At 44.3% G+C, this 26,752-nt stretch overlaps 1 protein-coding gene across 2 annotated transcripts in view; it reads left to right on the forward strand.

The window, feature by feature from the left end:
- MORN1 (MORN repeat containing 1) overlaps positions 1-26,752 on the forward strand; it is a 317,167-nt gene that overhangs the window by 241,441 nt on the left and 48,974 nt on the right. The window lies entirely within an intron of this gene.

A 26,752-nucleotide genomic window follows, 5' to 3' on the forward strand; every position in this document is an offset into this window, starting at 1 on the left:
GTGTGAGGTGCCTTACTTGCCTGCAGGCATTCGGTAACCACAGGGCTTTGGTCCTCGGGCAGGCAAAGCAGAGCTGCCCAAGGTGACTGTAGCTTCCTGCCCAAGCACAGCATGAAAACCGAAAACCTGATTCTTTTCTTGCATCAGTTGTACAGCTCTGTAACTCTGCTGACTTCAGCAAAGCTGCTCCTGGCTCGTAGCAGTGTAAGAGAGAGGAGACTCAGGCCCTAGTTCTTTTGCATTGCCCACCCTTCTCCAACTCACAGCTCTGCTGCCTCTTAGCTTCTCCACCGCAACAGCGGGAGGCAGCTTGGGGCCCTGTACTGAAGGAAGCCTGGTAGCAAAAATCACAAGCATGAACCAAATGGAAGGATCCAGGCTTTGAACTTACTCTCTCTCAGGGGGTTGTTTTATCTTCTCGTCTTCATTTCTCGCTCCATGCTCTACTACACTGTCCCCCTGATTTAGATGCGAGGCAGAGTTCTTGCCTTTAATGTCTCATCTGTAATGAACGTTACCCCTCGGTGGCTCTTGCTTAGGTTTGGTTACTGCAGGACCTGTGTTCCCTACATTGCATGGGCTCTCAGTTGGTTTGCAGGGCCACTTTGGTTCAAAATGTTGGCTTTATTCTCTTAGGGTGGGGATTTTCAAACAGGCTATGTGACCTGGAAAGGCAATAGGACTTGTGCCTCCAAGTGGAATACAAGTCCCATTGACTTTCTAGGTCACTTAGGCCATTTTGAAAACCCTACCCCTGAGCTTTCATTTGTTGGGCCCTTGCAGTGTGTTTTATAATTTGTCTAGCTGTGATTGGATAACGTTTGTGTCCTTGCCAGAGTGTGTCAGTAGATTCATTTTAGACACTGAAAAAATAAATATAAATTAAAAAATCTAGCAACATCCACACTACCCAAAAACAGTGTCCAGCAATGAAAACAGATGAGACTACACAGGGCTCGATGACCGCTGCTACAAAGTATGTTATTGAGCTCAATGATATTCACTTACCCAGTATGGAAAAAAGAATTCCCTCCCCAGCTAGAATTACTGGGTGAAATTGTCTGGGCTGGGTCATGCAGGGGGGTCATACTGGATGATTATGGTTGTCTATTGTGGGCTCAACATCTATGACTCTATAAGACACATCTGAGCTTGCTATAGCTGCTGCAGTTCCATGCTCTTGCTTTGTATAAAGCTATGTGCATTTGGAGAAAACACTTTAAAACACAACATGTAAATTGACACAGTTTGGAAAGATCAAAAAGCTTCACAGCTGTACATTTCATGGATTCAAGTGTTCCTCTGTCATGTCGTCATCTATAAACTCCATTGAACCACAGGTGGTAGAAGACACTGGAAAAGGCCCAAATTGTTGCGCAGATGGTCATTAGCAGTGAGAAAGGAAAGAGGAAAAGTGAACACATTTTTCCAGACTTCTAAGGAAGGGAAGGGAGTTGTGACAGCTCAGCCCATTAATGTCAGAGGAATTAAAGCCACTGTTTACCTCAGGAAAAACATTTCTCCTTAGTCAGACATGGCCTGAAGTGAAATCACAGCTCCAAACACCTCCTGGACCTTGTTAGTTTCCAGTTCTGGATCTGACTTTTGTGATTGGTATTGATCTCTATTCCGATCTGACCAGAAGTCTCAGATCCAAATACCCCAAAATCAGGGGATGTTTGGATCCAAGTTTTCTATCTCCACTCCCCAGGTCTGGTTCAGGGCTGTAGGACTGCTCCAAAAGATGCCCCCTTACTTGGGCCACTTAAAAATATACTGGGGCAAGAGGGGGGAACCAAAACACAGTAGTAGAAATTGAACAATAGGGCACTTCCCTGCACTAGCTTGTGAAGGGACAACAGTAGATGAACAGAATGATTTAAGAAGTCTTCCCCATCTCTAGTTTGTGATTCTTTAATAAGCACCTCTGAGCCTCTCTGAGCGTGGGCCTCCTATGAACAGGTTGCCCCAGGAGATATCCAGTGATTTCTGGTGCTGGATGTGGTAAGAATTACTGCTATGACAATTGTAATACTTATCCTTTGGGGTCCAATCCTGCAATTGCACATGCTTAACTTTACTATTTACATATATGAAGTTATTCCTGGCCATAACCATAGGGGCGAGCCCTCATCACAAATAACAAAGCTGGATCAGTAACAATATTGCCATTATACAGATGGGAAAACTGGGGCACCAAGAGCAGAAGGGACTTACCCAAGGTCACAAAGCAGATCAGTGGCACAGCCAGGGACAGAACCTAGCTTTCCTGATTCCCTGAGCCATCTCCCTGACCATACTGCTCCATGTGACATTTTGTGTGCAGTGTTGTTGTAGCTGTGTTGGTCCTAGTATATTAGAAATACAAGGTGCGGGAGGCAATATCTTTTATTGGACTAGTTTCTGTTGGTGGGAGATATGAGCTTTTGAGCTTACACAGAGCTCTTCTTCAGGTCTGGGAAATGTCCTCAGCTCACCTCTAGTGGTCACCTATTACCCCACACTGGAACTCACAGGGTACATCTACACTACCCCCCCAGATCGGCAGGTCGTGATCGATCTATCGGAGATCGATTTATCATGTCTAGTTAGACACGATAAAATCAATCCCCGATCGCTCTGCCGTTGACTCTGGAACTCCACAACGGCAAGAGGTGGAAGCGGAGTTGACGGGGGAGCGGCAGCAGTCGACTCGCTGCCGTCCTCATGGTCAGGTAAACCGACATAAGATATGCCGACTTCAGCTACGCGAAGTTGCATATCTTAGGTCGACCCCCCTCCCCCCAGTGTAGACCTAGCCATAGTATCATCAAACAATCCTCATCCTCAAAGGAAACCTGCAGAACACTTTCAAATGAGGAACCTGGGAGCTTAAATTCATAACTTTGCTAGATACCAAAAATCGTGGACTGAATAGAGACCCTGGTCTTACAACTTATTACAACAACCTATAACCCATTTAACCCCCACCTCTCCCTGCCCCTCCAGCCAATTTTTTCTCTCCTTTCCAACTATGACTGTTGGAAATGGGCCACTTCACCTCGAATGGTCCTTTGAAATATGTGTTAACTACTCATGCTAAGTAGTCCGTTCCACCTTGTATTTAGTTATGACACACGGATCGCATTTCCCAGACCTGACGAGCTCTCTCTCCACCAACACAATAATTGGTCCAATTATTGGTCCAATAAAAGATATTACCTCACCCACTTTGTGATATGTTGGTCTTTTTACTTCGTGCTCTAACCTGAACCAAGAACTCCATCAACATTCAACCAACAATTGACCAAACTTTTTTAAGGCCCTGATTTAGCAAAGCACTTAAGCATGTGCTTAAATCCATTCCTTTTCAACAAAGCACTTTTGGTCATGTCTACATCAATCAATCAAGAGTCCTGTGGCACCTTATAGACTAACAGACGTATTGGAGCATGAGCTTTCGTGGGTGAATACCCACATGCATGCATCCGATGAAGTGGGTGTTCACCCACGAAAGCTTATGCTCCAATACGTCTGTTAGTCTATAAGGTGCCACAGGACTCTTTGCTGCTTTTGCAGATCCAGACTAACACGGCTACCCCTCTGATACTTGACATCAATCAATCAATCAATCACTCAATCCTCTGGTTTGCTTTCAGATTTGAGTTTCAAGCCAGCTCTTATTTTAGTTCAAGCACTCCCTCTAATCTGCTCTGCATCTACACTACAAGCTTGCAAGGGTAACTGTGAATTAGCTTTGTGTACTCAATTTAGCTCAATTTGTACATCTTTCCTGAAGACATTACAAGTGACAGGTTTGTGATCCATGTAGAAATAATTTCACCAAACAGGTTATAATAGACTTCTAAATTCTTCAGAATATGTTGATAGTCTCCTCAGCCCACACACTTCCTCTCTCTAATGTTATTTACATGTTTATGTAAGTGCTAAAAATGATAAACGCTATTGCACAATAACATACAGTAAATGCTGCAACATAACAGACAACAGATTTCTGTGCTGAGAGAGGAAAGAGCTCCCATCCACTCCCATTGTTTGCATTACTGGTCTTTGAACAAGATTTATTTATATATTTTGCCTGGGGGATATGTATTGGGGTTTTCCTCCTGTTCATCTAGCCCTATTATTCAACCATTATGTAATTAAGCCTTTCACCCATCAGAGTTTGAGTTTATTAAGGGGAAAGATGACAGCCCGTCTGCTCTGATTGCAAAAATGGTCATGAGATTGCTGGTTTCTTGTCTGGGTTTTTCTGTCTCAGACAGACTGTCTCCCTGCAGAGAGGGCCCACAGGAGGCTGGGAGAGACCAGGAGGTGGTAACAGACTGGCAGCCAGCAATATTAGATGTAAATATTTTCAAACATGAACCAATTGGGTGAGGGGCAGACCTCTTAGACCCTGCAGATGAAGAAACGTCTGTTTTGTTTTTCTGGTGGCTTATAAAGCAGCAAATTATCACTGTGGTTAGTGACCCAAGCTGCCACTCTCACTTCTGCTTTTCATTCCCTTTTTCCATGGTATAAAATCCAGTAATGGAGGTATAGAGCTGGCATGTCTGGAGAATGTATAATATTAGGTATACATTCATGAGCATAGGTTATGGTGCCCTTTTTCATGGTACTTATGTGACTCAGTAAATATTTCAGGCCCCATCCTGCAACCCTTACCCACTTGAGTAATCCCATTGACTTTAATGGGTTTATTCCTGTGGATAAGGACTGCCTCAGTGTGTACTTCTCAACACTGCAGTGTTGCCAATTCTTGCGATTTTATCACAAGCTTCATATTTGCTGTTTCTCTGAAAGCTCCAGCTCCTGGAGTCATGGGAAGACACAACAAACTCAGCTTTCATATTAAAAGAAAAAGGAAATTTCTAGCCCTGATTCTAGTGGGAGAATGCCTAGTGAAGGGGTCGGCAACCTTTGGCACGCAGCTCGCCAGAGTAGGGTGACCATCCCGATATTTAGGCATCCCGACCAATCTTTGGTCCCAATATTTCGCGGTACTTTTTTTTTTTTTTTGCTCAGATGGCAGCACTTGTCTTCTTTTTCTTTTTTTCTCCACCAGTAACACCCCCCCATATGTCCCAATATTTTCTTCCTCTCATCTAGTCACCCTACGCCAGAGTAAGCACCCTGGTGGGCCGGGCCAGTTTGTTTACCTGCCGCGTCCACAGGTTCGGCCGATCGCAGCTCCCACTGGCTCTGGGGCAATGGGGGTAGCGGGAAGCGGCGCAGGCTGAGGGATGTGCTGGCCACCGCTTCTCGCCGCCCCCATTGGCCTGGGACGGTGAACCGCAGCCAGTGGGAGCTGCGATCAGCCAAACCTGTGGACGCGGCAGGTAAACAAACCAGCCCAGCGCGCCAGGGTGCTTACCCTGGCGAGCCGCGTGCCAAAGGTTGCTGACCCCTGGCCTAGTGAATCCCACTGGGGCTTAAGGATGAGCTGGACGCTGGGCATCAGGATTTATGCGGTCATGCACATGCCCACCGGCAGAAATGTAGGCGACTAGGGAATTCAAATGCCTACAGGATTAGGTGGCAGCTAAGCAGGGGGGTTGATTTTGCATTTTGGACTCAGGCACCTAAAGTGGCAGTTAGGCATCCACATCCCTTTGTATATCTAGCCTTAACTGCTCAAAAAATAGAAGAGAAATAGAAAGAAACCAAAATGTGTAATTAAAAAAAAATCTCCATTTGTAACCCAATCCCATGATTTTTGAGTGCTTGGGGTTGGCAATGCAGAAATGTGGTTAAAGGCATGGCCCCTAAAACTGCATTCACCAGAGGGGAGAAGTACACACAGATGCTACTAACTCTGCCTTGCTGCCCCAAACTACTTTTGAAGGAGACTTGGCTTGGAGAGGTTGTGCCAGCCAGGACCAGCTCCCAAAGGGAGATGTTGGAATTTCCTTGGCTGCCTATAACCAAGGAAAAAGAAACATTTTGTCATTTACATAGAATGATAGAGTTGGACAGACCCTGACACAAATGGGCCTTTGCAAGGGTAAAATATTTTAGAAATGTTTTAGGGAGCTGGAAAAATGTTTACAGGTTCTGTTTCCATATCTTTTTGCCTGTAAACCCAGATGCTTTATTATCAGAAGGCTGCAGTGGGAGAGTAAATTATAACTATGATATTTTTAGAAACATCTAAAAAAACCAAAAATAGTTTATTCATAGGGAATAATATTGTAATTTAAAGGGCCACTATGTCATGATTTTTCAGGTCTAAAAGCAAAATCTTATATCTTTAGAAATCCAGGAATCTCTCTCTCTAGTGCTGTGATGCACTCTCGCTTCTCACCCTGATTGGTTATGGGTTTGGGACCTTAAATTTGTCATTGGTCTAGGTCTAAATAGTTCCTAAGTTTGTATCTAGGTCAGTCTAATTTTGTGACTCAAGTGTCACACTTTGTGCGGACAACAGAAAAAATGTTGTAGCAGGTGGTTTAAAAAAATGACTAATAAACAAATGGCTGTTGGAAACTCCTCAGCATTTTGGACTGTTAGAAGTAGTCTGAGCAAAGCTGGATTGGAGGGTGCAATTAATCACATGACTCTGCAATTTACCAGCATGGGGTGAGTGTGTTTGCTTCCTAGGAGACATACAAATCAAACTAATCTCTAACAACTATACCAAGATCAAAATTCTAATTCCAGACGTGGGTGCATCTCATAGGCTATCACTGCATCTGAAATATATTACACCTGAGATTAGAGTCTGGCCTTAAAGATATACTTTCTCTTAAGCCTTGCTCTGCTTGGACTATAATTGTAGTAAAGTGAGTAAGTAGCTGTGCAGATGCTAACCAGATGCAAATATCAAACTACAATTCAACATGTTTCCTGACAATAATACTACAGTGTTACTATGGTGATAACAGATTCACTAGAGGTTTCATTTAATAAAGCAGGATTGCATGTTAGTATCTGTAGAGTTACCATAGTTTTATTCAAACAACTGTGCTTCTACTTATGACTGAACTGATAGTATTACCACTGGACTTAATTTTTCCTTGAGAATCTTCTATTTTCAAGAGTAAATTTGCTGTCTAAGCAGGTCCTGTTAAACTGGCAAACAGGAATATCTATGAATCTAAACATTAAACTCAGTGGCATTGCCATAAAATTGTTAAATACTGAATTAATTTCATGCTAATTGATATTTAGTCAATTGATTTAGATTTCAGTCATGAGTAAGGCTCTTCAAAGAAGCCTAAGAGTTTGGCATAAGCAAAGAACGCAGGATTGGACACTTTATGTTTGGGGTTTATGTTCTATTATTGTATCAGTTAGCAACAGACGGGAGCATTCAGCTCCCAGCTTCTGCTCAGCCAAAGACCCAAATGTCAAGAATTCTACTTAATTATTTAAAGCTAATCACTTGTGGTCTGATAGTTAGGGACAAATTCTGCTCTGGTGTAAATCCAATTAATGTGAATGTTGTCACTCTGGATTTACACTGGTGGAACTAACAGCACATTTTGGCCCTTAAATCCCACTTGAGGTTCTGATCTTCCTTGTCTTACACTTTGTCTAGTCATTTACAGCCGTGCAGAGTGGTTATCGCTGGTATGTGAGGGGACTTGGCAGCGTTTTCACACTCACTTTGCACAGGAGCGAAGGATGACACAAGGTGCAAGACAGTGGCAAATCAGGCCCAGAAATGAACTAAATTCTTCCATCACCTCTGCCCCAATCCTGTCAATGGCAAAACTCTCACTGGCTATAATAGTGCGGGCTCCTCTCCTTAATACCAGGGGTGTCATGTCAGAAAAATTCAGGGGAGATGGAGGCAGCAAGGTTGTCTCAGCATATAGAGCAGTTGTGGGCAATCTGTGGCCCATCAGGGTAATCCACTGGTGAGCCCCGAGACAGTTGGTTTCATTTGCATGGCCGCCCGCTGCTCCCACCGTTCCCAGCCAATGGGAGCTGCGGGAAGCGGTGTGGGCCACAGGGACGTGCTTGCTGCTGCTTCCCACAGGTCCCATTGGCTGGGAATGGCAAACTGCGGCAACTGGGAGCTGCCGGCTGCCATGCCTGCGGACAGGCGATGTAAACAAGCTGTCTTGCGGCCCACCAGCGGATTACCCTGACAGGCTGCAGGTTGCCTACCACTGTCCTACAAAGTCAGGTGCGGAGCAAAAAGTGGGGCACATAGAGCTATGAAAAATCTGTGGGGTGGCAAACCAAGGCCTGGGAGGGGCAACTGCCCTTCTTGCCCCATAGCAAAGACCCCCCTCCCCCCGCTTAATACTCTGCAGCCCCCTTCCCTTTGATGAGGTGGAATGAAATTAACATTTGGGTCCCTTTAACATTCTACAAGACGAAGAGGAGCTGCTGGCTCCTTTTACCCCTGAATAATAAAAATAATACCACTGATAATTAACAATGATGAGGCTAATCCTCCAGCCAAACATGTGCGATCAGCATTGCCTAAGCACTATTCCCAGTCAGAGCTTCATCTGTATTCAGTACGCTGCCATGTCTGTCACTGCTCTGTGCACTCCGGGTCTGGAATCCTCGGGGAGCCTCGCAGCTGTCAAATTGACTTCCATCATTTCTTCCTGAGCCGAGAGACAAATTACCCAGCCAGCCATCAGACTAGTCTCTGCGATCGAACCTGTAATTTCTAAGTGATAAAACCCCCCATCCCAGCTTGGACAAAAGGTTCAGCCTGTGCAAGGGGGAGAGGACAGTTTGGGGTTGAGAGGGACGGTTTCTCTCTTCCTTTTCTGTTCTTTAGAAGTCATTATCGGGCTGGAGATCTCTTAAAAGACAAGAGGCAGAGAGATATGCAGGGGCTAATGACTTGGCAAGCACTGCGTGAGTCACAGACATGTCAGTTCAGAACCTCACCTAGAAAGACCAGACCCCTTGGGGTACGTCTACGTAAAAAAATAAAACTCAGGGCTGGCCCGGGCTCGCAGGCCTCGGAGGACTGCAGGGCTGTTTCATTTCTGTGTAGACTTCCAGGCTCAGACTGTCAAGGCTGCTCAGCAGCTCAGGAAGTGCAAACTGCAGTGAGCCACACCACACGTTTAAGAGCCTAGTGCCAGTCACAGGAAGGGGAAACTGCCCCGACCAAGGGCGCAGGACTATGAAGTGAATTGAATCCAAGGTAGCTTTTTCATCAGCTTCTTTGACTGTGGGCAGAGCCGGCTCCAGGCACCAGCTCAGCAAGCAGGTGCTTGGGGCGGCCAAAGGGAACGAGCGGCACATCGGGCTCTTCAGGGGCAATTTGGCGGCGGGTCCCTCGGTCCCTCTCGGAGGGAAGGACCTGCCGCCGAATTGCTGCCGAAGAAGAAAGTGGCGCAGTGGAGCTGCCACCAATCACGATTGCGGCTTCCTTTTTTTTTTTTTCCCCCGCCACTTGGGGCGGCAAAAATCCTGGAGCCAGCCCTGACTGTGGGGGAAGCATTTGGAGAAGTTTGTGCTCAGTGCAGAAAAGGGTGTTTGGAAATGGACGCAGCAAATGGAATAACTCCTCTTACTCCCAGAAATGGTGAAGGAACTACAGTCATCATGTGAGAACTTCATTCAAGGTCTGCAGAGTCAGGGTAGAAATCTTCAACCCCCACAAGCCGCACAGTAATACTAATTCTGCTGATACCCTCCAGCCTGCATTTGGTGGCTCCAATTGGCAGGGGCCTAACGTGAAGGGTTGATTCTTCAGTGTGTCTGAGTGGTCCCAAGGGCTCAGTTCATCTTCTATGTTTTGGGCTGCAAGACGCAGACAACTGGGGCTATGGTTCCCTGTAGGTAGTAAGGCCTGGAGCCACAAAGGGACATAGGTGCTAAGGACACTCAGCATTGCAACAATTAACTTGTAGGCACCTAGAAAATCACTGGAATCCACAAAGCCAGCATTAAGCACCTCTAGGCAGGCTGGGCAAAGCCAGCTGGGCCGGCTCAGTGTGCTTAGCCTCCTGGGGAAGGTATGAAGCACCAACCTGCAAGCTGCCATTGTCAATAGGCTGTTTCTCTGTGGTGTGTGCCTGAGATTGAGATCTGACCTGGAAGGAAAGAGCCCAGGCAAAAAATAGCACATTCAAGTAGTGATTTGTTTTCCTGGCGATTTCTCTATTGACTTTCATCACGCTCTTCCCTGGGGCGGTGGCTTAATAAAATAATGCAGCATGCTCACCTGATGGGTTTTTCCAGACTCTTTTGGTGCTGTCCTTCTAGCCTTCTGATTCGCTAGCAGGCCATACTGAGACTAGGTAGTAAAGGAACGAGGCCAACAACTCAGAAACCAAGAACTCAGCCAGTGTTAGAAGAAACATTCTTTCTTCATTCAGTAGTTTGGCTGTTTCTCCCCATGGACACCTGGCCCCCAGGCTCCAGGATCTGCCCAGGCTGCCTGTTGGCTTTCAGGTGGAATTTAAGGTGTAATTTTTGACCTTTAAAACTATAAACAGTCTGAGATCTGTCTACTTGAATGACCCAACTTCCTCCCTGGGTGATCCCACTGCAGTTCTGCTCAGCTGTGCTCCAGATGAAGCCACAAGGGGAAGCTGCTGGCAGGCCATTCCTCCATGAGGGACTTCTGAATTCACTCCAAAATAGCCAAATCTGTTGATCTTTAGGGCATACTGCAAAACCTGTCTATCTGGGCAGTGCTTGGGAGTTGAGGTGGGGATGTTTTGTGAAGGCTTTGTTGACACTAAGGTCTGCGTATTGTGTTGGCTGGGATTGGTTGCTCTTCGACGGCTTGCATGAATTGTGTGCCTAAACAGTTGAGGTACCCACAGCTTGGGACAGATGTCTTTGCATTTAAATCTGAAATGAACACACCTGGCATTAGAACAGAAACGGATGGACCCTGCTGCATTTCACTTTCCACAGTATTTTGAAGTAGGTTAGCATTGGAATCAGGTAAGAAATGTCTCACAGCTCTGCGTCTTCCCTATTCCACTTCTTCCCTTCACTCATCTCTCTCTGTGACAGCCATCAAATACTAAACACTAAATAACCTCATTCCACATTTCCACTTTGTGCCTTTCCAGCCCTGCATATGCCTATATCAATGGGTAGCTCCCATGGTTTCTGAAGTGCAGTTGAATAAGGGAAAGCTTTGAATGGGTCAGAAAGGTTTGTAGATTATTGAAATGTCTCAGCATCCCAGGGATTGGGAAATTAGATATAATTAGTCACAGAACAAACATATTTTTTTTAGAAAAAAGCCCCCAACCCAGGCATTCCCAACTAAAAAAAAGATCACCTTTAAAACTTTCCCTTGAATTTGCCAAACAGGCCTGAGTGGTAGGAGCGGGGCATGAGTCATTCTCTCTCTCTGTAGAACAGGAAAGTCTGTGGAGGGTGGAGGCATGTCAGTGCACAGTGTGGTACACTTTAAAATATCAGCTGAAATGACTAGGTTGAAGAAGTAGGAGGCTTGATATTAGTCACAGGGTATTACACACCAGAAAAGATAAGGACAGAAGGAATTACTGGACAGTATATTCACTTCAGTAAATCACTTGGCCCAACTTTTTAATATGGGTATCTCAACTTCAGATCTCTTCATTCTTTCTTCAGAACCCGTCTATTTGCCTTGCATTGTGAGTGAGACTCATTATCTTAGCCACGCAGCGAGCTGCCACTGGCCAACTGTTCTTAATCTGAGCTGTAAGGAAAAGGGCAGGCCTACCCCCATGCACAGAGCATCAGCAACATGCCTCCGTCCCCCCGAAACTCACAGAGATCCCATTCCCAATCCTGTTACTGCCCATCTCAATAGAGCCAGGCAGGGATTGCTGTAGCCCTGCAGTAACATCTCTAGCTCCGGGGCAAGCTGGTTGGAAGGATGAGAATCCTGCAGGTGATGGAGAGCTCATTAGTATGACTTTGCTGCCCCACTGCCAGCAGCTCTGCACCAGCTGTCTACAGGGCAATGGGAGATCCTCTCCACTATCAGACTCCATTCCCAGTGTCCTCAGCATTGGCTGGAATGGTGCGTTGCTAGCATACCTGACAAATAAAGGTCCAACACTCTTCTTGCTGCCATGTCACATGGGCCCAGGAGTTGATCTAAGTACAGATTAGTGCTGCTGCCATGCTCACAGTCTTGGAGATTGAACAAGACCTCAGTATACACAGAGGAACAGCACGTGCATTGGCTAGGCAAGCTTCCCAAGCACTGTACTGAGAAACCTCAATATCTGTTGCAACCATGGCCCTGATTCAAAGTCCAGTGAGATCAGGGGGAGTCTTTCCAATGAGTTCAGTGGACTTTGGATCAGACCCCAAATGAGTAATTGTTTGCTCTTCTCTAGTGCCTTCCATCCAAGGATCTCCAAGCACTTTACAAACATTAATTATCCTTCACCATCCCCATCCACCCAGTCAGTAGGGAGATTCTAAACCAGTTTTAGCAATGGGAACTGAGGCACAGGATACATAACTTTTCTAACGTTACAAGAGCTAGTCGGCAGCAAAACCACAAATCAAATCCAGGAATCCTGTCTCCCAGGCTTGTGTGCCAAGCACTGGTCCATGCTACCTCTCAATGTACTGTAGAAAATGTTGAAATAATGAAATAGTTAATAAAAACCCACATGGCATAAACCCTCAAGTGGATGTAGAATCATTGTAAGAGTCGACTGAACAAGGTGGTACTTAACTAAACACTAGGAGAACAATCCTGTCGTCTGCTGCCCTGTTACAAGCCTGGATGCTTCTAAAGGACTATGCAGTGCGCTGGCTCATGTACCATCTTCCCCAAGGGGGCGTGATCTGCTGCTAGCCGCACCGCCTGGTTGTGCATATGGTATGCAGCACTTAGCAGCATGTGCTGGCTCAAGCCAGAGGCTGTTCCTACTCAGAAAAGCCATAAATGGTGGTGGTGGCTCCCATCCTGCCTAGGACCTAGCACAATGCCACCCTCAACGGGCACCCGTATGTGGCCTCCTTCAAAAAATTGCAGGGCTCTGTCCTTTTATTTATGCATAACAACAAATTGCAGATCCGGCAGCCACTCCACTGGAGCTAATGGGAGCTCCATGCATAAAGCAACTGCAGGATCCAACCCTGTTGTTTTGTTAAATTTTTAACAGAAGGTGTCTCATCAAATAGCCCAAAATCTTGTGTTTTCCGTAATGCTTTATCTCTGTAGCGCATCTGCTAACCCGGTGCATCATACTTAGCCAAGCCAAAAATGAAACCTAACACAGGCCTTCCTAGTTGTCTGTGACTAATTTATCCACTTCTAGAGCTGATGGAGCTATTTGTTCTGAATTTAGCCCCCAATCCAGATTTTGGCAGAAGTATTCACCAAATGCTCTCAGCCTATAATTTCTGGCCACTTTGCTTTGTGCAAATAGTTTTAAAGATGGTCACAATTTTTCAAATTTCAGTTACATTTTTAATTTTGGAAGTAAAGACAAAAAATTACTGAACATTTTCTCTCCTTTTTGCACCAGCTCTGAAATTCACTGTTAGAAATGTCTCATTTCTGCTCCCTGACTGGGTGACTGGAAAGTGCCTAATGAACTGCTGTCATGAATTCCCACACAAATATCATTCAGTGGTAAAATGTATGAAGCGTTTGGGCTCTGTGAACATTATCACAAGCGCACAGTCGTTCAAATACCCACATGAGGAATCTGAGGGAGCTGAACCCATTGCTCTTGTTCAGAAATAGGTTCTAACTGCCAGTATTCTTAGATCAAGTCAGGTCATTCCTTACAGGATCCAGAGCAGTTCGCCCATCCACAGTGATCAGCTTGTCCTGGAGGTAGGCCACAGCATTCTTACTAATGATACCTATTGAAATCTGCTCCCTCAAGCCATTATTCTTCAGAGAAGCAGGGAAATATCAGGGAAAAAAGGACATTCTCTTGTCTTTTATGCTGACAGATCGTTTATCAAGGGGGTTCGTTAGCCTCTGTGCCTTGCTTCCCCTGGATCAGAAGCATCCCACCCTCTTATTCAAAGGAACAATCAGCTTTGAATTCTGCCCATTCCAACATCAGTTCTGGAACTCGCAGTGAGAAGAGCAAGCAGGTGTGCATGTAGCTGATACTTGCATTTCTGGCTCTCATGGGGGATGTGGCATGTGCACCTGAAGCATACCAGCAGTGCCACTGGGGGCAGCGTAGGAGGATAACCCCAGATTCCACAATAGCCTTGGCTCACATCACCTGTGTTTTCTCATCTGTGCAAGATAACGTGCTGTTCCCTTGCATGAACCTTTTCTCCCTGTGTTTGCAATGGCTCCTCTCTCATTCTGGTTGAAATATATTTTCTTCCTTCCTCTCAAAGTACAATATTATACCTCATGTGCTGGTTTTAAATGCAACAACAAAGACATACAGATGCTAAGAGGAGAAGCAGTGGCAAGTAGTGTAAGGAAAAGCATGCCAAGGAGTCAGGCAGTGTGTACCTGCTTCTCACCACACCAACAGCGTAAGCTTAGCACTAAGGATGGACAGTTTGCTGAGGACACATGTGCTCCTCTTATGGAAGCTTCTGCTATTCTCCTAATCCTAAAATAAACCATTCCTATTGAAAGGGCCTCTCTGCATTTTAGGGGTCAGATTTTCAGAAGTGCTTACAGCCCATTGGTCACAGTGAGTCACAATGAGAGGCACAGGGCCCTGGGCCCTTTAGAAAGTCCAGCCCTTATTTAGGCGCCTAAATGGGAACTGAGCTCTTTGGAAAATTTGGCCCCAATTGTGGGTGCTGAACCCTTGAAAATCTGGACTCACATATGTTGCAGGAGCAGAGGTGGTTAGAGGTTGGTAAGGCAGTTCCAGCCTGAATTGTTGGTAAGTTTGATTTTTAATTCAGAACATCGACTCCAAACCCTTTCAGGCAGCTATTCGGCCAGCTGTTGAATTTCACAAGCTTCTTGTGACCGGAGGGCCAGATTCTGATCTGAGTTACTCTGGTGTAAGGACTTACTCTGGATTTACACTGGTGTAACTGAGAGTGTGACGCTGACCCTGAGGCCCGGTCTACCTTGTGGTTTTTTGCAATAGTGGCTGCACTGATATGAGCCTCTGGTATAGACGCACCATGTAGGCAAATCCTGCATGGGACTGTGCTAAGTCCACAAAGATCTATTGCAATCAGTGACCAGATACTATGCTAGCAACCACCCCAGCTGCTAATTTCAAGGTCAGACATAAAATAGGTCAATTCTGTAGCTTTGAATTCTCCAGTGTGTCTGTACAGGTGACCTCCCAGCAGTGACCTACAATCAGGAGATGTGGGTTGGAGCAGCAACAATTTCCTCACAGCATGAACCTGCCAATGCCTTTTCCTGAGGTTTTTTTTCTTCTTTGAAGTAGGTCAAGCCTGTGAACTGCTAACTCCGCGGACCTCCATTTGTTTTATCACTCTGTCACCCAGCATGGTAGAGAGACTGGCTACTTCCTTGTGGCTGAGCATTGGCATACTGGATGCAACATAAATTCAGTTAGTGCAAGCTCAGATGCTTGCTAGACTAAAATCAGAACAGCCACCCATACAACAACCTACTGTCTTAGCTAAGATACGTCACTCCAGGAAGGCGATATCTTAAAGATCCACTGACACCATCTGGAAAACATTGCGCTTGCAGAAAATTCCCTTTATCCCTCTCTCCTTATCTAATTTACTCTTTATTTTTCTAAAACTCCCATCACTGTGCACCTAAGCATTTGGACTCTAAGATCCTCAGCTCATGCAAATCAGTGTACCTCTATTGGTACCAGTGACTTTATACCAGCTGGGTATCTGGTCCATCAACATCTACGGAGTTATGACAGCTTACACTAAGTTCCGGCCCATTGACTTGAATGGAGCTATGTCAGTTTACCTATGGTCAGTAATTCTGCTCATATCTCATCATTTCTGTTTTCTCTCCTTATTTTTATTGCCACTGATCCTGCATCGAAATACAAGGCAGGTTCAGATGGCAACACCCAGCAGGGGCGGGAGTGCTCCATCAGACACTCCTTGGCTTAGGGCATGCAATTCTGCTTATGGCAGGTAGGCCGCAAAGGACTGAATTAGTATTTAAAAAATGTAGATTGTTCACATGCATTTTGATCATTGATAGAAAAATCCCTGGAAGGTCTGAGTAATCTGACCTAATTTGGCTTTCTCCAAATCTCTTTGGCCTGGAAGTCATACAAACCCCATGAGATCTTCAGCATCTCCTGATTCCAGATGAGACAGATACACCAGAACTGCTTTGTCTTATGGTATTTTCACTATGCAGTGTTGTAGCTGTGTCGGTCCCAGGATATTAAAGAGACAAGGTGGGGGAGGTAATATCTTTTATTGGACAACTTCTGTTAGTGAGAGAGACAAGCGTTCCACAGAGCTCTTCTTCGGGTCTCAAGGAGACACATTCAGATTTGTTCACCGACAGATACAGCTGAGCCCGGGGAGCTTCAGAATGAATACATTTATTCATTTACTCATTTTCAAATTACCCCAAACTTCACAAAACCTCTGAAATAGCTTTAAATTTGGGTTGAGTTTGGGGCAAACTTTGTGCTGGCTCTTGCTTTCATAAAGCCCTCGGTTTGAAGAGAAAATCTCCTTTAATAAAAGACTAATTGATTTTAAACCAGAAAACACTGATACCACTGTTTCCTCAGTAATGATTGATGTGTCCGGCAGACAGAGCTGTAAGAAAGAGATCTTTGTGCAGAATGCTGAGTGGCCAGTGTTACATGCTGAGGCTCTCTGGGCAGGAACTGTCTTTTTGTTATGTGTTTGTATAGCGCCTAGCACAATGGTCTATGATAAACGTTCCTGTGCACTACCACAATACAAATAATAATAATATGAGCTGTCCATTTGGCGTCTGCGTATATTCCTTGGCCCTCTAGAGTTACACTGAATTAGGTCCCTCCTTAAACCGGACTCTGTTTCTGCAGTTCCACTCAGCATAGTATAACAACAGGTCTGAGTCCTGGAGTCCTTGCTCAGGCAAAATTCCTGCTGAAGTCAGTGGGAGTTTTACCTGAGTTAGGTGTGCAGGATCAAGTCTTTACTCTGCATAGTGTCGTTCAGACCAGTTATATCCCTGAACACTCTGCAGAGTTAAGGCTGTGTGAGGCATATGGTAAATTACAGACATTGGAATGTAAAGCTATAGTAGAACGAGTAAATTAAGATGTTCATTGATAAGACCAATAACAATTCAACACATTCCTATCAAGCAATAAACATCTTTATTTCCAATTGATTTTTCTGGTTTGATTAGACCACTTGAAATTTTTAAAAAATGAAGAGCATCCATGCTCTCCAAAGATGTTATTTTAAAAACATATTGATCAGATTCTCTACTAAGGGCCAGGGAATTATTTTGGCTTTTTGTGAAATCTTAGGCTGACATTTTCACGTCACCTCTTAAATTGGGGCACCTCACTGTTTTCAGAAGCCCAGCTTGAATCACCCACACCATGAGTTTTCAACCTGTGGGTTTTCAGCCTCCAAGGGGGTCTGAACCACCCTTCCCTTCCCATATTACTAAATGAGATAGGGGCCCTAGCTAGATCCTGATAGATAGGAAGTGAGGTTTGTGGGGGCGCAGTATGGAAAAGAAGGCTGTGCTATAGAAAGGTTAAGAACTATTGGTCTTCATGGATTAGGATTACTTAGGACACCTCAATCCATTCCTTTGGGCAGTTCATTTGAAAACTTTGCGCTAACATTTTTTAGGGCTGATGTTCTGTCTCTCATGTGGATCTAATCACCTGTGCCCCGAACCCTCACTACAGCAGCTATTTATACTCTACAGATAATCTTCTGGTCTCACTAGTAAGAGCTATATTCTATCATCCTAAAACACAGAGCTGCTGTTCACGCACCAGCTCAGGGCTTTAGCACTATTATGTAAAATGATTTGATGTCATTGTCCTTGTATCCAAAAAGAAGAAGAATAACAATAATAAAAAGCAAGAGAACATTGGTTTCTTTTTTCTTCCTTTCCGTTTCCTTGATGTTTCATGGTTTGGCCAGCACCTCACTATTTTTTCCTTTCAGTTGCTACCATACAGCTTTTTACACAGACCTCTTTGGAGCTGTTTTTTGATGCCTGGAGTACTTAAGCCAAAGTTCTGTTCATTTTTTCCTGGCAGCAGCTACTTGACAGAGAATAATGTTAATTACAACTTTTGGTTCTCTGAGACTGTGTCTTCGGTTTTCTGTATTAGAAGAGTCAAGCTAGCTAGACCTCTACAGAAGGCACAACCCTCTGGAATGACAGTAAGTGACCTGGCACATGTTGAGATATTAAGAACAGATTTGTCAAAATTGGGGCCTAGAACTGGGCATGGAGAGCCATGATTAGGAACCTAAACAGTGGTCTGATTTTTCAAAATTCCTAGGCGGCCGCATCTGCCACTAACTTCAGTGGGACTGCACGTACTCTGCAGCATAGAAAAATCAGACCAGTTTTATTTAGGTGCCTAACTTTGGGCCCTCCAGTGAGACAATACTGGTCTTAGTATCTTGGTGTCTGGGAGGTCACTTGCGGCCACTCTGACCTGGAACTGGAGAATTGTGCTCACTGAGATCTAGCTGGACTGGGGAAAGCAGGCGGTGGCATGATGAACATCCTGCTAGCCTAAGAGCACTGGTCTCTACATCCTATTGCCTGTCCCCAGAGCTACCCACTCTTCATCCTCCTCTTCCTCCATGTTTGATTTTAATACCATGCTTCTCAGATGGGTCTCTGTTTAACATAAGCTCTATTTCAGTACTGAAAGAGGATGACGAAGGAGACCGGTGGAATCTTTGCACACCTCCTTTTGAGAGTCTAATTCCAGGTGATGTCTAACAGAAAATCCAGCCACAACTGTGTAATAATGTCTTATGGCCCTGTCAGGACGTGTGTCACTTTAGATTGTCTTTTATTCCTATCTCAGATGAAGATTTCCCATTAGTTCCTACAGCTGCAGTTACCAATCATCGGAATGGCTACAAATTGATACCAGCACCTTACTGGTAACAGGGCAAGTGAAAGTTCAAGAAAAAGAATGAAGATTTGACTTTCCTAACGTGTGAAAATAATAATAATCCAATTTTGGACCTCTGTAGTAACTTTCATCTCAGGATCTCCGGATTAAATCCCAGGATGCATTAATTAAGCCTCATAATGTCTGTGTGAGGCAGGTAAGCATCAGTATATTCACTATACAGATGGGAAACTGAGACAAAGGTTTAAGTCATTGGCTGGGAAAGGGACCCAGGATTCCTGACTCCCAGTCCTCTCCTAATAAATAATAAAATAAGCAATACTAATAAAATAATAATAATAATTAATAAATGATTAGCTCTTATATAGCACTTTTCTACTAAGTGCTTTACTAAGGACTGCAGGTATCATTTTCCCTATGTTACTGATACAGAAAGACTGAGGTATAAAGAGGGGAGGGGACTTGCCAGAGCCAACCCAGGAATAGGACTCCTGAATCACTGTTCAGCGCTCTACCTAACAGACTGCGCTGCACAGGAAGCCTTAAGGTGACTGTCTCATTGCAGATAAGCCTGTGTCACTCCATGTTCTGGACTGCGCCAGGGACTCAATAAACCATCCTTATTACTAATCCATCTTGCTTCTTCCTTCAGTTGGAATCCTGGTGTCACCACTCCAGTGAGGATGATTTGTGCCTAACAATGGGGAAATCCTGGGTTTCTGGGCAAGCCAATAAAATTCCAGACTTGAACGCTTAGAGACCCTGCAGGGGAGGCTGCCTATGGAAGAGACCTCTCTGGGTAGGCAATTAGTTCCATTAGTGCAGGAAGCCCGGGGGCTGTTAAGTCAGACCTTACCGGTAGGGGGCTCTGTGGCAGCAGGGAAAACTCTGCTGCTTTCCTGGGACTAGGAGAGAAAATGTTACCTACTCTGGGGAACGAGAAGATTGGGGGGGGGGGGGGAACAGTGCAAGGAAAATGGTATCATTGGAGCCAAGAATGCAGAAACTCCCTTAATTTGCTCTGTGACTTCAGGTCTCAGCCCAACTGTTTGAGGCTCCAGCTCTCAGTGTTCCGCAGAAGAGGAATAATGTGTTGCCACAATAGCATAATTTGCCCCTGCTGAAAAGCTGCTGATATCCTTGTGTGAAACGCTAAAGGGAAACAAATCTTGGAGCAGTCTGGCTCAGAGCAGCTGAATGTATTCAAACTCCTGCCTCAGCTGGTCCCTTACGCAGCACGAAGAGCCTGGACCGGACGCTCTCAGGTCTCCCTCCCTTTGCACAAACCACCCCTGTCTTTATCCTGACACCATTGGGCCAGATCCTGAAGTGATGAGAATGTGCACTTCCCCCAAAGTCAATGGGAGCTACACATGCTCAGCGGCCCTGGGGCTCAGCCCAATGAATTCAAGGGGATTATTGCATTGAGATCAATGGAAGGAGAACTGGGGCCTATTTATGTTTGCCTGCTGGTATTAAAAATGAGTAGATAATCCATGTATTAATCTGGTTCAGCCAATAGGCATAGAGATGGGGGGCATCACCCCAATGTATTGGGTAAAAAATACAACTTTTTTGGCCGTAAATCAAGACTATGCTACAGTTGATCAGAACCAGAAAATGATAAAGTGGGATGGGAAAGACGCTTGCAGCTGTTCTCACATCTCCTCTCCCAGCTAAGGTTGCTTCAGATAAAAAGGGGATCATGAGCAGGGGAATTTGGAAGAAATTCGGTTATACAAATGCCAGGGTTTTCCATAGCTCCTATAAGTTGCATTGTTTATTGTGGATTTTCTTTTCTTCCCTTTCTCTTTTTGCTCCCTGGGACTGCACAAGTGACAATGTTTTAAATGGAAAGATTTGCAGCAAGCCATCAATCACTGTGCATGCAGGATATATCTTCTGGCTTAGTCTTGCTCATGCATCTATAAATCAGCATAGCTGGAATATTTGTGGTTGTCTGTAGGAGATTTATGCAGGTGGGAGATTAGAACCAGTCTGTCATTTTTGTGGGGGAAGCGCGAGATGGAAGGAGCTGGGGAATGCTAGCTCACAGGAAGGATTTATGATAACATCAGCAGATATTTAGGGGTTTCATAGAGGGACAATTAGGAAGAAGTGTGTGTGGTATGCCTCTTTAATTTGGAATCAGGAAGTGGTTGTTTAGATGCATTGTTTTCAATGAGTCTAGGCAGAGAGAGAGGTTACATGGACATTCATCTTCTTAGGTCTGCCTGGTTTTGGTTTGTTTTGAAATTTAAAGCTTTTTGTTTATGGCTTATGCTTCCTTTTATTTATTTATTTTCATCTAGGCCCTAGTTGCAAATTAGTTTTATAGGTAACTATATCAGGTGAAGTAGTCCTTCTAGCCCCCATCTTGCTGGGTAATTATGCGGTGTAAATATATCTGTCTCGGACAATAAACATAAATATATAGCTTGTCTAAGGGGGGAGAAAGGAAATGTGTCTCCTGCTACTAAGAACAAATCCAGGCAAATTCTCAGCTGGTGTAAATCAAAATAGTTAAATTGACCTCAGTGGAGCTGTACCATTTTACACCAGCTGAGGATCTGTCCTTCCAAGCTTTGCTGAATTTCACATGTATAGTCTAAAAGGTCTTTTCCATCTCTGGTGTTCTATGATCTCAGAATAGAATAAGACACAAAATTAAAGAGACTGGCTTATTTATTTTATGCGCCCTTTGCAATTTTTAACCTTAGTTGGTTGCTGGCATCCTAGCGCCTAGTTGCTATAGGCCAGAAGTCGCCCACCAAGAGCGCTGAGAATTGAGTAGCTGGGAGTGTCCATAAGGCCTCTGCCTGTTAACCTTCCCTTTGCAGTCTCAGGCAAAGGCCAGGACTGAGCTGTGTGAAGGTCACTGGTGCAGCTTCCCACTTACCTCATATTTAATGAGATCAGTCCTGTTCCTAATTGCTTCCTAGTATAGGCAAGTTTTAGTAGGTAGCTGGGGAGCTTGCAAAGCTCTGGCAGCCTATAAAATACATTTTGGAAACCTAAAAAAAAAATGCTGCAAAATATATGGTGCCCAAAACGTCTCCAGCCTTCTTTCTCTCAGAGTAAAAAATGTCTTTCTGCCTAAGTTGTTTGCACCTACCAGTTCCTCACTTCCCCCTTCCCTTTGTAGTTCAGACTGGGCCATAATATGATATTGCTGATCAGCTGCAGCCTGCCTTCAAAGTGGGGCCTATGGAGCCATGTACGACTCCAGGAGACATGTCTGCATCATCTGTTTCTGTGGCCTGACTGCCTGCTTCTTTCCTTCCAGCACAAACAGGGTCTCAGGGCGGGGCAAACTCTCCCACAAGTCTCCCAAGATCTACACACTGACCAGTGACACCAGAATCCAACCAGATGAAAAACTATCCTCTCAGTTCATTGAGCCAAAATGTTGGTCTTGAATATTTTCCTAATTGGGGATGGATGCTTTCCCAGTAGTTTTTAAGAGCAAGAAAATCTCCATGGTAGGAAATGTTAACTCCTTTATCACAGTACCATTTTCCATGCTCTGTCATAAACTATCAGGGCATTTTATTAAACATAAGTAAAAAATACTTTTCAGTGATGTCCAGAGTCTAATGTGAAGAGACATTGACACTGTTAGTTAGGTCAGATTTTGATATGACTTTTTTTTCTTTATGCCCCTTTGCGGAGTCCCTAGAACTGTTTGTAATGTTAGAGACAAACTAAATCCGCTAACACTTTCAACAGCAGAAAAGTCAATGAGTAGGGATGGTTGACATTTTCTGTTTAAACTTTTTCGACAGAAAATTTGAAATTTCCATTAAACATGCCTGTGTTCCATGGAAAATTTTGGGGAGGTTGGTCAAAATATTTTGGCAAAAACAAAGTATTTCAAACAAAAACTTTGTTTTAGGCCTAAAATTTTGATTTTTGAGTTTTAGGCAAAAACTTGAAAATGTCCATGGAAAATTTCACTTTCACTGAAAATTTCCTACTGGAAAACAATATCAGTGACAGCAGCCTAGTGCTGCTTATTAATAATACTATAAACAAGCCTACAATGACAAATATCTCTGAGCAGCAAAGTCCAGATCTGAACTTCCGCAGCCTGTAGAGGGGTTTGGATCCAGGGTTTTAGCTTATCCCCGTATAAACACCCAGGTATGACATTTGGATCAAAATGCAAACTTTCCCCGAGTGAGCATGGGTGTTTGTATCTGAGACTTCAGTTCAGGGCTTAATCTCCAATTACCCTGAAACATGGTAGATTTAGTCGTCAGAGATTCATGCAAACCACCTTTTTGGTTGTAATCCACACCGAGTCTTTCCATCCCTGAGTCCTGAGTTCAAATTAACCCTAAACATTCACAGTGGAGCTTGGCTAAAAGCAAATAAGTTTTAAAGCACGAGTCCAGGCAAAATGGTAAAAAGGCAGAGGTGTGTGCGACAGGATGACAAACTGCAAGATGAGTTACAGATCCCCAGCTTGGGTAAGTTTCCGGCGCTAGCTGATTTCATAATGAAAGTTTGACACTGCTCCATTTATTAAGAGTCAGTAATAACTAAACCATTAGCATTTTTATAGCATTTACATTATCTAATTATCACTCCCCATATGCCTGCAGGGTAGGTCTGTAATATTATTCCCTGAGGCACTAGTGGAGGCCCTGATTCTGTAATTGACTCCATGTGTGCACATCCATGTGCCTGCATGAAATCAAATGGAGGATCTGGCCTAAGTGACTTGCCTCAGGTCACACAAGAGTGCAGAGCACTCTTAAGAGTTTGTCTACACTGAGGCCTTGTCTACACTGGAAACGCTACAGCAGCCTAGTGCTGCCTGTGCCGGGGTTAGGTCGGTTTACCTATGTCACTCAGGGGTGTGGATTTTTTACATCCTGTGCAACATGGCTGTGTCGACTTAAACTTTGCATGTAGACCAGGCCTCAAGAAAATTAATCCAAATTAACCAAAGATCTGAATTTAAAGTATATCAGTTAAACTGCATTAAAACTCCGGTGGTGGATGCTCTTATTAGAATGAAAGAGTGGCCTGCTGAATTCAATTTTGTTGGAAGTGAATTGAATTAAATTGAATGAAGGCCACTTGAATTCTGAACAAGGATATTGAAACAGGGGTTTAATGCGGTTTAACTAATGCACTTTATAAATTAATTTGGATTAGTTTTCCTAAGAGTCCCCATGAAGACAAACACTAAATCCCAGGCCACTGCTCAGACCACTAGACCACACTTCACTGAACTGGTTGCACAGTTGTCCAATTCTTGGAATAATCTTTGCAAAACTATTCTGAGTCCAGAAACTGCTAATTTTGTGGAAAACTATGTACTGTGTCTTCACAGTAGCAGCCTCCACTACGGCTCACACTATTCCATCACCTCCAATTCAAGCAGTGTTCCCAACTTTTATTGCTGGGTCTATGATAATTGGTGCATTACTTAAAACCCCAGCTCCTGGAGTCATGATTATGTGAGAATCTCACCTTTTATTTTAAAAAAGTAAGTTTCTAGACCTTGTGGTTGCAACAAAAATGTGGAAATGTGACCAAAGTGTAGCCTGAAGGCTGAGAAGCGAGAAGGCAAATAAAAGGACCAACCTTTATTTTTAATCTCATGATTTTTAAGCCGTTCTCATGGGGAGGTTTGAGGCTTGACTTGAGAATTTTGATACTTGAGGTTAGTGCTACTGTACTGTACGGTGTAGCCTGGTGGCGAGGACACCAAAGTGGGACTCAAGAGATCTGTGTTCTCTTACCAGCTCTGCTATTGCATGACCTTGGACATGTCACTTCCCTCCTTGGGCCTCAATTTTTCCCATTTGTAAAATGGGGATAACACGAGTGAACTCCTTTCTGAAGCATTCTGAAACCTATAAGAGTTAGGTATTATTATTACAAGCTTCCGGTCCTTCCCTTTCACTAGACCAGTGGCAAATACTGCATTTTAGAAATTGTGTTCTTTGCACGCTTTCTGGACTTATTTACCCCTTTGGCAAAGGGTAAAGAAGTGCTTTGTGGTAATAGAAAGGTTTTCACCTGGTAATTCCTCCTCCCTTGAAAAAATCCCAAATTGAATCAACTGAACTGTGTTTGCAAATACCTCATGAAAATTAAAACAAAGGCAAACCTGTTAAATTAAATTATTCAGACAAACTGCGGATGTAAATAATGGCACCTTTATTGGATTTTGTGTTGCCTTTTTTTTTTTTTAATTATTAACTTTTTCCCTGGCTGGAGCCTAATCTTCTTCATTCTCAACAGTAAAGCTTAAGTGATTAACCAAACTGATATCTCTTCATAAACCTGAAATACATTGCAAACGGAAAACCAGTGAAATGTATTAACTCCTGACCCTTTACAAGGGTCCCATCAATTGCACAGCAACATGTGCTGACATGGACAGCTGAGGAAAGGGGTAGCCTGCCTGATTAATTGGCTTAGCTCACATGAGTAGATGTGGCACTCATCAATAAAAAGGTATATTGGACGAACTCCAGAAGTGCAGATCTGTAACAGGAAAGGCCAGTCTCCATGCACATTTTCCTGTAATATCAAATAACAACATGTTACGATGTGAATAGCTGAAATTCCCCCTCTTCAATCCACACAGTTTAGTCTAATATGTTATTATTAGGGTAGTGCCTAGAGACTCTAGCCAGGATCAGAGGCTCATTGTGCTAGGAGATGTACAAACATATTGTAAGAGATAGCTCCTGCCCCAAAGAACTTACAGTCTAAGGCCCTGATCCTGCAAACCCATATGTACATACTTAACTTTGACTTCAGTGAGACTACTCACATGCTTAAAGTGAAGCATGTGTGTCAGGCTTAGTCTACACTTGAAAGTTATATTGGCTGAAAGTTATATTGGCAGGGCTACCTTGACCAGTGTAGCTATGTCAGCCTAATCCTCAGTGTAGATGCAGCTATCTCAACAGAAGCATGTGTCCTCTGAGGTAGCTCTCATTCAGGGAGGTAGTGTTCCTTCACTGACAGAAAAACCCCTTCTGCCGGTGTAGGCTGCATCTACACAATGCGGCTTTCTGGCATAGTTATGTCGGGGGTGGTCTAGCCCTGGTCTACACAAGAAAATTAAGTTGGCTTCACGATGTCGCTCAGGGGTGTGAAGGTAAGCCAACCTAACCTCAGTGTAGACAGTGCTAGTTCAACGAAAAAATTATTCCGTTGACCTAGCTACCACCTCTCAGGGAGGTGGATTACCTATGCCGATGGGAGAACCTCTACTGAAAAGTCCACACCCCTGAGCAAGGGAGCTATGCTGACCTAACCCTCGGTGTTGGCAGTTCGTCCATCGAACTACCTACTGACTTTAGGGGGGTGGGTTAATGATAGTGACAGGAGAACCCCTCCTGTCGTGTAGTGCGAGTCTACACTGAAGCACTGCAGATGTGCCACAGTAGCGTTTTAAGTGTAGACGTAGCCTCCATGTCTGACAAATTGAGGCCTAAATAGACAAGACAGGCGCAGGCTGGGAGAAAGACGGTATCGTTATCCCCCTTTTGAAAATGGGGAAACTGGAGCATTGAAAGGTTGAGTGACTTGCTCAAGGACAAGCAGCAAAGCCGGCATTTGATGGTAAGTCTCCTGAGATCCAGTCAGTGTCTAAACAACAAGCCTGTCCTTCCTCTTTATTTTATTTTATTAAATGCTTTTCTGTATTGCCCAGCACTGCAGTATCTACTCGCGGAACAAGTAAATTAGCCCTGTATGGCGGTATCCAAAGGAGACTTCCTAGAGGATTCTGCTTCAAGCTGTTTTTTGAAATGATGCTCAAAATGATTTGTCCTTGTCTGTTCTTGCAGCCA

The sequence above is a fragment of the Mauremys reevesii genome, linkage group 21, assembly GCF_016161935.1.
Source record: "Mauremys reevesii isolate NIE-2019 linkage group 21, ASM1616193v1, whole genome shotgun sequence".
NCBI lineage: Eukaryota > Metazoa > Chordata > Testudines > Geoemydidae > Mauremys > Mauremys reevesii.